At 40.9% G+C, this 14,068-nt stretch overlaps 1 protein-coding gene across 1 annotated transcript in view; it reads right to left on the bottom strand.

Moving 5' to 3' along the window:
• kif1ca (kinesin family member 1C, a) overlaps window positions 1–10,663 on the bottom strand; it is a 109,019-nt gene extending 98,356 nt beyond the window's left edge. Inside the window, exon 1 of the mRNA XM_090183304.1 lies at window positions 10,059–10,663. The gene's annotated coding sequence lies outside the window, so the exon portion shown is untranslated. The remainder of the gene's footprint in view (window positions 1–10,058) is intronic.
• Between the last annotated feature and the right edge of the window lie 3,405 nt (window positions 10,664–14,068).

Genomic DNA, 14,068 nt, shown 5'->3' with positions numbered 1-14,068 from the left:
AACTGTTTAGAGAGAACAACCCATAACTACTGTAAGAACCCAAGTCTAAGATGTGGAAGGACCACCAGAGGGCAGGCTGCTCCCACAGACAGTAGCCCGGCCCGGCATGTGAGTCAAGGTGATCAGAGGCAATTAAGCACAGCTGACGGTACTAATGAACTATTCTCTTTCCCCTATAAGAGAGAGGAGGGAACCGGCAGAGAGGAGAGTAGGGAACCGGCAGAGGAGAGAGGAGGGAACCGGCAGAGAGGAGTGAAAGAAAAGAGTGCTTGCTTCTCCAAATTAGAGGAAGGTACCTTTCGGAAAGGGAGAAGTAGGGGACAAACTACTTCTGGGGAATGGCCACCACAGATCCACACCACCACCTGAAGGGAGCTCTCCACGGACGGACCGTTAAACCGGTGACACACCCGTGATGTATGTTATAGTTTAAAGATACTCTCCTTATGTTCCTTGTTCTTGTAAAGGAAGAACATTTGTGTTTTCAGATCATCCTTGATTGTGTTTAATAATAAATAAATACATCAATAGAGAACTTTGTTCAGAAAACTTGTTTCCGACTCGTTTATTCCACCTTTTCGCTTTAGAGCGACCTCAAAGTATGTGGTCCGCTCACAAAGACTACAGTTATACATTTTGTCTTGTTTTTAAACTGTTTAGAGAGAACCCATAACACTGGTCTAAGACTACAGTTATACATTTTGTCTTGTTTTTAAACTGTTTAGAGAACCCATAACACTGGTCTAAGACTACAGTTATACATTTTGTCTTGTTTTTAAACTGTTTAGAGATAACCCATAACACTGGTCTAAGACTACAGTTATACAGTTTGTCTTGTTTTTAAACTGTTTAGAGAACCCATAACACTGGTCTAAGACTACAGTTATACAGTTTGTCTTGTTTTTAAACTGTTTAGAGAACCCATAACACTGGTCTAAGACTACAGTTATACATTTTGTCTTGTTTTTAAACTGTTTAGAGAACACTGGTCTAAGACTACAGTTATACAGTTTGTCTTGTTTTTAAACTGTTTAGAGAGAACCCATAACACTGGTCTAAGACTACAGTTATACAGTTTGTCTTGTTTTTAAACTGTTTAGAGAGAACCCATAACACTGGTCTAAGACTACAGTTATACAGTTTGTCTTGTTTTTAAACTGTTTAGAGAGAACCCATAACACTGGTCTAAGACTACAGTTATACATTTTGTCTTGTTTTTAAACTGTTTAGAGAGAACCCATAACACTGGTCTAAGACTACAGTTATACAGTTTGTCTTGTTTTTAAACTGTTTAGAGAACCCATAACACTGGTCTAAGACTACAGTTATACATTTTGTCTTGTTTTTAAACTGTTTAGAGAGAACCCATAACACTGGTCTAAGACTACAGTTATACAGTTTGTCTTGTTTTTAAACTGTTTAGAGAGAACCCATAACACTGGTCTAAGACTACAGTTATACAGTTTGTCTTGTTTTTAAACTGTTTAGAGAGAACCCATAACACTGGTCTAAGACTACAGTTATACATTTTGTCTTGTTTTTAAACTGTTTAGAGAACCCATAACACTGGTCTAAGACTACAGTTATACAGTTTGTCTTGTTTTTAAACTGTTTAGAGAGAACCCATAACACTGGTCTAAGACTACAGTTATACAGTTTGTCTTGTTTTTAAACTGTTTAGAGAACCCATAACACTGGTCTAAGACTACAGTTATACAGTTTGTCTTGTTTTTAAACTGTTTAGAGAGAACCCATAACACTGGTCTAAGACTACAGTTATACAGTTTGTCTTGTTTTTAAACTGTTTAGAGAACCCATAACACTGGTCTAAGACTAGAGTTTGTCCTGTTTAATCACCCAGCTGTTAGAAGTTCTGAGAGATGCTGCCTTAAACACATCACCACTAAACAGGTTTAGGTCTGAAGGAGACAGAGAGAAACAGACAAAAGGCAAGAGAGAGAGAGAGAGAGAGAGAGAGAGAGAGAGCGAGAGGGAGACAGACAGATGACTGATGGAATGTAGTATTGATGGTGTATCAGGCTGCTTGCTGTCTGTCCAGCGGTCACAATGTGCTTCTACAACCTACTCCTTTAATGTACACAGACAGATACCCATCCCTAGGCCCTCCACCCTATTTCTTAGAGTTATAATGGCCCTCCACCCTATTTCTATAGTTATAATGGCCCTCCACCCTATTTCTAGAGAGTTATATTGGCCCTCCACCCTATTTATATAGTTATAATGACCCTCCACCCTATTTCTATAGTTATAATGACCCTCCACCCTATTTCTATATAGTTATAATGACCCTCCACCCTATTTCTATAGTCATAATGAAACTCCACCCTATTTCTATAGTTATAATGGCCATCCACCCTATTTCTATATAGTTATAATGACCCTCCACCCTATTACTATAGTTATAATGACCCTCCACCCTATTTATATAGTCATAATGAAACTCCACCCTATTTCTATAGTTATAATGACGCTCCACCCTATTTCTATATAGTTATAATGGCCCTCCACCCTATTACTATAGTTATAATGACCCTCCACCCTATTTCTATATAGTTATAATGACCCTCCACCCTATTTCTATAGTTATAATGACCCTCCACCCTATTTCTATATAGTTATAATGACCCTCCACCCTATTTCTATAGTCATAATGACCCTCCACCCTATTTCTATAGTTATAATGACGCTCCACCCTATTTCTATATAGTTATAATGGCCCTCCACCCTATTTCTATAGTTATAATGACCCTCCACCCTATTTATATATAGTTATAATGGCCCTCCACCCTTTTTCTATAGTTATAATGACCCTCCACCCTATTTCTATAGTTATAATGACCCTCCACCCTATTTCTATATAGTTATAATGGCCCTCCACCCTATTTCTATAGTTATGACCCTCCACCCTATTTCTATAGTTATAATGACGCTCCACCCTATTTCTATATAGTTATAATGGCCCTCCACCCTATTTCTATAGTTATAATGACCCTCCACCCTATTTCTATATAGTTATAATGACCCTCCACCCTATTTCTATAGTCATAATGACCCTCCACCCTATTTCTATAGTTATAATGACGCTCCACCCTATTTCTATATAGTTATAATGGCCCTCCACCCTATTTCTATAGTTATAATGACCCTCCACCCTATTTATATATAGTTATAATGACCCTCCACCCTATTTCTATAGTTATAATGACCCTCCACCCTATTTCTATAGTTATAATGACGCTCCACCCTATTTCTATAGTTATAATGACCCTCCACCCTATTTCTTTAGTTAATGACCCTCCACCCTATTTCTATAGAGTAATAATGACCCTCCACCCTATTTCTATAGAGTTATAATGACCCTCCACCCTATTTCTAGTTATAATGACCCTCCACCCTATTTCTATAGAGTTATAATGACCCTACACCCTATTTCTATAGTTAAAATGACCCCCCACCCTATTTCTATAGTTATAATGTCCCTCCACCCTATTTCTATAGTTATGACCCTCCACCCTATTTCTATAGAGTAATAATGACCCTCCACTCTATTTCTATAGAGTTATAATGGCCCTCCACCCTATTTCTATAGTTATGACCCTCCACCCTATTTCTATAGTTATAATGACCCTCCACCCTATTTCTATAGTTATAATGACCCTCCACCCTATTTCTTTAGTTAATGACCCTCCACCCTATTTCTATAGAGTAATAATGACCCTCCACCCTATTTCTATAGAGTTATAATGACCCTCCACCCTATTTCTAGTTATAATGACCCTCCACCCTATTTCTATAGAGTTATAATGACCCTACACCCTATTTCTATAGTTAAAATGACCCCCCACCCTATTTCTATAGTTATAATGACCCTCCACCCTATTTCTATAGTTATAATGACCCTCCACCCTATTTCTATATAGTTATAATGGCCCTCCACCCTATTTCTATAGAGTTATAATGGCCCTCCACCCTATTTCTATAGTTATAATGACCCTCAACCCTATTTCTATAGTTATAATGACCCTCCACCCTCTTTCTATATAGTTATAATGGCCATCCACCCTATTTCTATAGCGTTATAATGACCCCCCACCCTATTTCTATAGAGTTATAATGACCCTCCACCCTATTTCTATATAGTTATAATGACCCTCCACCCTATTTCTATAGTTATAATGACCCTCCACCCTATTTCTATATAGTTATAATGGCCATCCACCCTATTTCTATATAGTTATAATGGCCCTCCACCCTATTTCTATATAGTTATAATGGCCATCCACCCTATTTCTATAGAGTTATAATGACCCCCCACCCTATTTCTATAGTTATAATGACCCTCCACCCTATTTCTATATAGTTATAATGACCCCCCACCCTATTTCTTTAGAGTTATAATGACCCCCCACCCTATTTCTATAGAGTTATAATGACCCCCCACCCTATTTCTATAGTTATAATGGCCATCCACCCTATTTCTATAGAGTTATAATGACCCCCCACCCTATTTCTATAGTTATAATGACCCTCCACCCTATTTCTATAGTTATAATGACCCTCCACCCTATTTCTATAGTAATAATGACCCTCCACCCTATTTCTATAGAGTTATGATGACCCCCCACCCTATTTCTTTAGAGTTATAATGACCCCCCACCCTATTTCTATAGTTATAATGACCCTCCACCCTATTTCTATAGTTATAATGACCCCCCACCCTATTTCTATAGTTATAATGAAACTCCACCCTATTTCTATAGTTATAATGACGCTCCACCCTATTTCTATATAGTTATAATGGCCCTCCACCCTATTACTATAGTTATAATGACCCTCCACCCTATTTCTATATAGTTATAATGACCCTCCACCCTATTTCTATAGTTATAATGACCCTCCACCCTATTTCTATATAGTTATAATGACCCTCCACCCTATTTCTATAGTCATAATGACCCTCCACCCTATTTCTATAGTTATAATGACGCTCCACCCTATTTCTATATAGTTATAATGGCCCTCCACCCTATTTCTATAGTTATAATGACCCTCCACCCTATTTATATATAGTTATAATGGCCCTCCACCCTTTTTCTATAGTTATAATGACCCTCCACCCTATTTCTATAGTTATAATGACCCTCCACCCTATTTCTATATAGTTATAATGGCCCTCCACCCTATTTCTATAGTTATGACCCTCCACCCTATTTCTATAGTTATAATGACGCTCCACCCTATTTCTATATAGTTATAATGGCCCTCCACCCTATTTCTATAGTTATAATGACCCTCCACCCTATTTCTATATAGTTATAATGACCCTCCACCCTATTTCTATAGTCATAATGACCCTCCACCCTATTTCTATAGTTATAATGACGCTCCACCCTATTTCTATATAGTTATAATGGCCCTCCACCCTATTTCTATAGTTATAATGACCCTCCACCCTATTTCTATATAGTTATAATGACCCTCCACCCTATTTCTATAGTTATAATGACCCTCCACCCTATTTCTATAGTTATAATGACGCTCCACCCTATTTCTATAGTTATAATGACCCTCCACCCTATTTCTTTAGTTAATGACCCTCCACCCTATTTCTATAGAGTAATAATGACCCTCCACCCTATTTCTATAGAGTTATAATGACCCTCCACCCTATTTCTAGTTATAATGACCCTCCACCCTATTTCTATAGAGTTATAATGACCCTACACCCTATTTCTATAGTTAAAATGACCCCCCACCCTATTTCTATAGTTATAATGTCCCTCCACCCTATTTCTATAGTTATGACCCTCCACCCTATTTCTATAGAGTAATAATGACCCTCCACTCTATTTCTATAGAGTTATAATGGCCCTCCACCCTATTTCTATAGTTATGACCCTCCACCCTATTTCTATAGTTATAATGACCCTCCACCCTATTTCTATAGTTATAATGACCCTCCACCCTATTTCTTTAGTTAATGACCCTCCACCCTATTTCTATAGAGTAATAATGACCCTCCACCCTATTTCTATAGAGTTATAATGACCCTCCACCCTATTTCTAGTTATAATGACCCTCCACCCTATTTCTATAGAGTTATAATGACCCTACACCCTATTTCTATAGTTAAAATGACCCCCCACCCTATTTCTATAGTTATAATGACCCTCCACCCTATTTCTATAGTTATAATGACCCTCCACCCTATTTCTATATAGTTATAATGGCCCTCCACCCTATTTCTATAGAGTTATAATGGCCCTCCACCCTATTTCTATAGTTATAATGACCCTCAACCCTATTTCTATAGTTATAATGACCCTCCACCCTATTTCTATAGAGTTATAATGACCCTCCACCCTATTTCTATATAGTTATAATGACCCTCCACCCTATTTCTATAGTTATAATGACCCTCCACCCTATTTCTATATAGTTATAATGGCCATCCACCCTATTTCTATATAGTTATAATGGCCATCCACCCTATTTCTATAGAGTTATAATGACCCCCCACCCTATTTCTATAGTTATAATGACCCTCCACCCTATTTCTATATAGTTATAATGACCCCCCACCCTATTTCTTTAGAGTTATAATGACCCCCCACCCTATTTCTATAGTTATAATGGCCCTCCACCCTATTTCTATAGAGTTATAATGGCCCTCCACCCTATTTCTATAGTTATAATGACCCTCAACCCTATTTCTATAGTTATAATGACCCTCCACCCTCTTTCTATATAGTTATAATGGCCATCCACCCTATTTCTATAGAGTTATAATGACCCTCCACCCTATTTCTATATAGTTATAATGACCCTCCACCCTATTTCTATAGTTATAATGACCCTCCACCCTATTTCTATAGTTATAATGACCCTCCACCCTATTTCTATATAGTTATAATGGCCATCCACCCTATTTCTATAGAGTTATAATGACCCCCCACCCTATTTCTATAGTTATAATGACCCTCCACCCTATTTCTATAGTTATAATGACCCTCCACCCTATTTCTATAGTAATAATGACCCTCCACCCTATTTCTATAGAGTTATGATGACCCCCCACCCTATTTCTTTAGAGTTATAATGACCCCCCACCCTATTTCTATAGTTATAATGACCCTCCACCCTATTTCTATAGTTATAATGACCCTCCACCCTATTTCTATAGTAATAATGACCCTCCACCCTATTTCTATAGAGTTATGATGACCCTCCACCCTATTTCTTTAGTTAATGACCCTCCAACCTATTTCTATAGAGTAATAATGACCCTCCACCCTATTTCTATAGTTATAATGACCCTCCACCCTATTTCTAGTTATAATGACCCTCCACCCTATTTCTATATAGTTATAATGACCCTCCACCCTATTTCTATAGTTATAATGACCCTCCACCCTATTTCTATAGTTATAATGACCCTCCACCCTATTTCTATATAGTTATAATGACCCTCCACCCTATTTCTATAGTTATAATGACCCCCCACCCTATTTCTATAGTAATAATGACCCTCCACCCTATTTCTATATAGTTATAATGACCCTCCACCCTATTTCTATAGAGTTATAATGACCCTCATGACCAAACATTGGACTGGAGACTGGTTACTAACCCTGTGTGTGTGTGTGTGTGTGTGTGTGTGTGTGTGTGTGTGTGTGTGTGTGTGTGTGTGTGTGTGTGTGTGTGTGTGTGTGTGTGTGTGTGTGTGAGAGAGTAACAGAGTATGTGTGTGTGTGTGTGTGTGAGTAACAGAGAGTGTGTGTGTGTGTGTGTGTGAGTAACAGAGAGTGTGTGTGTGTGTGTGTGAGTAACAGAGAGTGTGTGTGTGTGTTTGTGTGTGTGACAGAGTGTGTAACAGAGTGTGTATGTGTGTGTTTGTGTGTGTGACAGAGTGTGTAACAGAGTGTGTGTGTGTGTGTGTGTGTGTGTGTGTGTGTGTGTGTGTGTGTGTGTGTGTGTGTGGGGTCAGTGCTTTATGGCAGTGATAATTGTCATGACATCACATCGATGAATGACAGGCTCTCTGACAGACTACTCTGAATAACCCCTTCAGCAGGTTGGAGACTTTAAGACAAATGGCACCCTATTCCCTATATATAGTGCACTGCTTTAGACCAGGTCCCCATAGGGCTCAGTGGTACACTATATAGGGACTATCAGCAGGACTCTGAACAACCCCTTCAACAGGTTGGAGACTTTAAGAGAAATGGCACCCTATTCCCTATATAGTGCACTACGTGGTTAGAGCGTTGGACTAGTAACCGGAAGGTTGCAAGATCGAATCCCCGAGCTGACAAAGTAAATCTGTCATTCTGCCCCTGAACAGGCAGTTAACCCACTGTTCCTAGGCCAGTTAACCCACTGTTCCTAGGCCAGTTAACCCACTGTTCCTAGGCCGTCATTGAAAATAAGAATGTGTTCTTAACTGACTTGCCTAGTAAAATAAAGGTATAAAGAAAAAAATCGTCCAAAAATACCGATTTCCGATTGTTATGCAAACTTGAAATCGGCCCATTCAGATTAATCGGTCGATCTCTCGTACTGAACTGACCCTGTATATAGACCCCTTCCCCTTATACATATCTACCTCCATCACTCCAGTATCCCTGTCCCCTTCCCCCTATACATATCTACCTCCATCACTCCACTATCCCTGTCCCCTTCCCCCTATACATATCTACCCCCAACACTCCAGTATCCCTGTCTCCTTCCCCCTATACATATCTACCTCCATCACTCCAGTATCCCTGTCACCTTCCCCCTATACATATCTACCCCCAACACTCCAGTATCCCTGTCTCCTTCCCCCTATACATATCTAACTCCATCACTCCAGTATCCCTGTCACCTTCCCCCTATACATATCTACCCCCAACACTCCAGTATCCCTGTCTCCTTCCCCCTATACATATCTACCCCCAACACTCCAGTATCCCTGTCTCCTTCCCCCTATACATATCTACCCCCAACACTCCAGTATCCCTGTCTCCTTCCCCCTATACATATCTACCCCCAACACTCCAGTATCCCTGTCTCCTTCCCCCTATACATATCTACCCCCAACACTCCAGTATCCCTGTCTCCTTCCCCCTATACATATCTACCCCCAACACTCCAGTATCCCTGTCTCCTTCCCCCTATACATATCTACCCCCAACACTCCAGTATCCCTGTCTCCTTCCCCCTATACATATCTAACTCCATCACTCCAGTATCCCTGTCACCTTCCCCCTATACATATCTAACTCCATCACTCCAGTATCCCTGTCTCCTTCCCCCTATACATATCTACCCCCAACACTCCAGTATCCCTGTCACCTTACCCCTGTACATATCTACCTCCATCACTCCAGTATCCCTGTCACCTTACCCCTGTACATATCTACCTCCATCACTCCAGTATCCCTGTACATATCTACCTCCATCACTCCAGTATCCCTGTACATTGGTAATATCGTACCTGAAATATTTCCTGTACATAGTATGCTTACTTACTTAATTGTATTTTTCTTATTCTTATTTCTCCTGTGTTTTTTCTAGTAATACATTGTTATTGATTATTGCTTTGTTGGGTTTTGAGTTCGCAAGAAAGGCATTTCACTGTAGTTGTTCATGTGACATTACAACTGGAAACCTGAAACTTAACAGGCTGGACCTCCGGCAGGTCCACGTGATCCCTCAGGCGACGTCACCAGAGACGGGCTTGGTGCCACCGGGGCCAGCGAGACTACCGACAGTCAGTCAGGGTGGCATTTAGAACGATCTGATTAGGTGACTTTAATCATAATCTAATTTGTTGTCCTAAAACTATGTCAAAAAAAATATTTAAAAAATAAAACAATTGCTGTAAATAAACGCGTCATAGCCTGAAGGATGATTGGAATGTTCTGATTAACTCTAGAGTTACTGATCACACACACACACCGTGTCTCTGAGCTGGCCAGGCCTACCCGTCCGGTCCCGTGTCTCTGAGCGGATCAGGCCTACAGGGCTGGTCCCCAGACCAAGTTATGACTCACCTTTACTGGAGAAGAAATGGTGGGTCTAGTGGCTCAGCGACGTCCAGTTAGATAATCCTCGTCATGCCCCGTTACCGCACCAGACAGAAATAAGAACCACGGAGAAAAGTGTTTCAGAAGTTGGGTGGGGGCGCTGTGTCCTTTAGGCGAATTACAACTCCTCGCGACCTGAAAGTAAAAGTTCCCAAACGATTAAAAGTGTCGTTAATACAGGGAGATTAAGTGTCGATGAGAGAGGATTTAGTCCCGGGAGAGAGAAACGGAAAGTTTAGCGTTGGCCGATCGGTGTGGTCTGATCTCGGATTGGGCTGAATCACGGCAGAGGAAAAGGCAGGCAGAGTTCTGGTCCCGTTAACGTTCTGTCTGTCCGGTGAACCGGAGTTAGTTTGACCTCAGGTCCCGGTCTGACAGCGGGACGGGGAAGTCCTCTCTCCGTTATTTACCGGGACGGTTGGAAAGGAAAAATAAAAATAAAAAATAAAAAAATAAAGTGTGCGGCCCTCGCCTCAAGCGCTCCTCCTCTCCTCACCTCTCGCACTACTCAGAGGAACCAGCCGGTCGCCATCACCCGCGTGACGTCAGGGGTAGGACCGGACAGCGAGCTCAGTTAAAGGGGCAGTGTATTCGGGTGTGTTAGAGCAGGGCTCGAGCAAAAACCTGCACACACAGTAGCGCTCCAAATCAAATCAAATTATATTAGTCACATGCGCCGAATACAACAGGTGTAAACAATAACGTGAAACACTTACTTACAAGCCCTTAACCAACAATGTAGTTTTAAGAAAAATAAGAGTTAAGAAAATAGTTACTAAATAAACGAATGTTTTTAAAAAAGTAACACAATAAAATAACAATAACGAGGCTATATACAGGGGGTGGTACCGAGTCAATGTGCGGGGGTACAGGTTAGTTGAGGTCATTGAGGTCATATGAGGAGGGTTAGACCAAATTAAAACAAATGTGTCATGTGCGGAATACAATTGGTGTAGACTTTACCGTGAAATACAACTAATAAGGTATTAGAGGTAGATATGTACATGAAGGTAAAGTGACTAGGAATCAGGATAGATAATAATAAGGTATTAGAGGTAGATATGTACATGAAGGCAGGGTAAAGTGACTAGGCATCAGGATAGATAATAATAAGGTATTTGAGGTAGATATGTACATGAAGGCAGGGTAAAGTGACTAGACATCAGGATAGATAATAATAAGGTATTGAGGTAGATATGTACATGAAGGTAAAGTGACTAGACATCAGGATAGATAATAATAAGGTATTGAGGTAGATATGTACATGAAGGCAGGGTAAAGTGACTAGACATCAGGATAGATAATAATAAGGTATTTGAGGTAGATATGTACATGAAGGCAGGGTAAAGTGACTAGGAATCAGGATAGATAATAATAAGGTATTAGAGGTAGATATGTACATGAAGGTAAAGTGACTAGGCATCAGGTTTTAGACCCCATCATAGCACTGAGACGGCACTTGTGAAGGTGGTAAATGGCATTTTAATGGCATCGGACCGAGGCTCTGCATCTGTCCTCGTGCTCCTAGACCTTAGTGCTGCTTTTGATACCATCGATCACCACATTCTTTTGGAGAGATTGGAAACCCAAATTGGTCTACACGGACAAGTTCTGGCCTGGTTTAGATCTTATCTGTCGGAAAGATATCAGTTTGTCTCTGTGAATGGTTTGTCCTCTGACAAATCAACTGTAAATTTCGGTGTTCCTCAAGGTTCCGTTTTAGGACCACTATTGTTTTCACTATATATTTTACCTCTTGGGGATGTTATTCGAAAACATAATGTTAACTTTCACTGCTATGCGGATGACACACAGCTGTACATTTCAATGAAACATGGTGAAGCCCCAAAATTGCCCTTGCTAGAAGAATGTGTTTCAGACATAAGGAAGTGGATGGCTGCAAACGTTCTACTTTTAAACTCTGACAAAACAGAGATGCTTGTTCTAGGTCCCAAGAAACAAAGAGATCTTCTGTTGAATCTGACAATTAATCTTAATGGTTGTACAGTCGTCTCAAATAAAACTGTGAAGGACCTCGGCGTTACTCTGGACCCTGATCTCTCTTTTGAAGAACATATCAATACCATTTCAAGGACAGCTTTTGTCCATCTACGTAACATTGCAAAAATCAGAAACTTTCTGTCCAAAAATGATGCAGAAAAATTAATCCATGCTTTTGTCACTTCTAGGTTAGACTACTGCAATGCTCTACTTTCCGGCTACCCGGATAAAGCACTAAATAAACTTCAGTTAGTGCTAAATACGGCTGCTAGAATCCTGACTAGAACCAAAAAATTGGATCATATTACTCCAGTGCTAGCCTCTCAACACTGGCTTCCTGTCAAAGCAAGGGCTGATTTCAAGGTTTTACTGCTAACCTACAAAGCATTACATGGGCTTGCTCCTACCTATCTCTCTGATTTGGTCCTGCCGTACATACCTACACGTACGCTACGGTCACAAGACGCAGGCCTCCTAAATGTCCCTAGAATTTCTAAGCAAACAGCTGGAGGCAGGGCTTTCTCCTATAGAGCTCCATTTTTATGGAACGGTCTGCCTACCCATGTCAGAGACGCAAACTCGGTCTCAACCTTTAAGTCTCTACTGAAGACTCATCTCTTCAGTGGGTCATATGATTGAGTGTAGTCTGGCCCAGGAGTGGGAGGGTGAACGGAAAGGCTCTGGAGCAACGAACCGCCCTTGCTGTCTCTGCCTGGCCGGTTCCCCTCTTTCCACTGGGATTCTCTGCCTCTAACCCTATTACAGGGGCTGAGTCACTGGCTTACTGGGGCTCTCTCATGCCGTCCCTGGAGGGGGTGCGTCACCTGAGTGGCGCACCCCCCTTGGGTTGTGCCGTGGCGGAGGTCTTTGTGGGCTATACTCAGCCTTGTCTCAGGATGGTAAGTTGGTGGTTGAAGATATCCCTCTAGTGGTGTGGGGGCTGTGCTTTGGCAAAGTGGGTGGGGTTATATCCTTCCTGTTTGGCCCTGTCCGGGGGTGTCCTCGGATGGGGCCACAGTGTCTCCTGACCCCTCCTGTCTCAGCCTCCAGTATTTATGCTGCAGTAGTTTATGTGTCGGAGGGCTAGGGTCAGTTTGTTATATCTGGAGTACTTCTCCTGTCCTATTCGGTGTCCTGTGTGAATCTAAGTGTGCGTTTTCTAATTCTCTCCTTCTCTCTTTCTCTCTCTCTGAGGACCTGAGCCCTAGGACCATGCCCCAGGACTACCTGACATGATGACTCCTTGCTGTCACCAGTCCCCCTGGCCGTGCTGCTGCTCCAGTTTCAACTGTTCTGCCTTATTATTATTCGACCATGCTGGTCATTTATGAACATTTGAACATCTTGGCCATATTTCTGTTATAATCTCCACCCGGCACAGCCAGAAGAGGACTGGCCACCCCACATAGCCTGGATCCTCTCTAGGTTTCTTCCTAGGTTTTGGCCTTTCTAGGGAGTTTTTCCTAGCCACCGTGCTTCTACACCTGAATTGCTTGCTGTTTGGGGTTTTAGGCTGGGTTTCTGTACAGCACTTTGAGATATCAGCTGATGTACGAAGGGCTATATAAATAAATTTGATTTGATTTTGATCAGGATAGATCATAATAAGGTATTTGAGGTAGATATGTACATGAACGCAGTGTAAAGGGACTAGACATCGGGATAGATAATAATAAGGTATTTGAGGTAGATATGTACATGAACGCAGTGTAAAGGGACTAGACATCAGGATAGACAATAATAAGGTATTTGAGGTAGATATGTACATGAAGGCAGGGTAAAGTGACTAGACATCAGGATAGATAATAATAAGAGTAAAATAAAGAATGTGTAATGTGTGTATATATACTATAGCAGGAAAATTGTGTCTATAAACCTGTCATAACTAATAGCTGTTTTTAATCTGTCATAAACTAATAGCTGTCTATAAACCTGTTATAAACTATTAACTGAGGGAAAGTGTGTGTCTATAAACC

This window comes from Oncorhynchus mykiss, chromosome 9 (genome assembly GCF_057628025.1).
Source record: "Oncorhynchus mykiss isolate SJ-2025 chromosome 9, ASM5762802v1, whole genome shotgun sequence".
NCBI lineage: Eukaryota > Metazoa > Chordata > Actinopteri > Salmoniformes > Salmonidae > Oncorhynchus > Oncorhynchus mykiss.
Note: the sequence above shows the minus strand (reverse complement) of the source record. Positions and strands in the feature narration are given on the sequence as shown.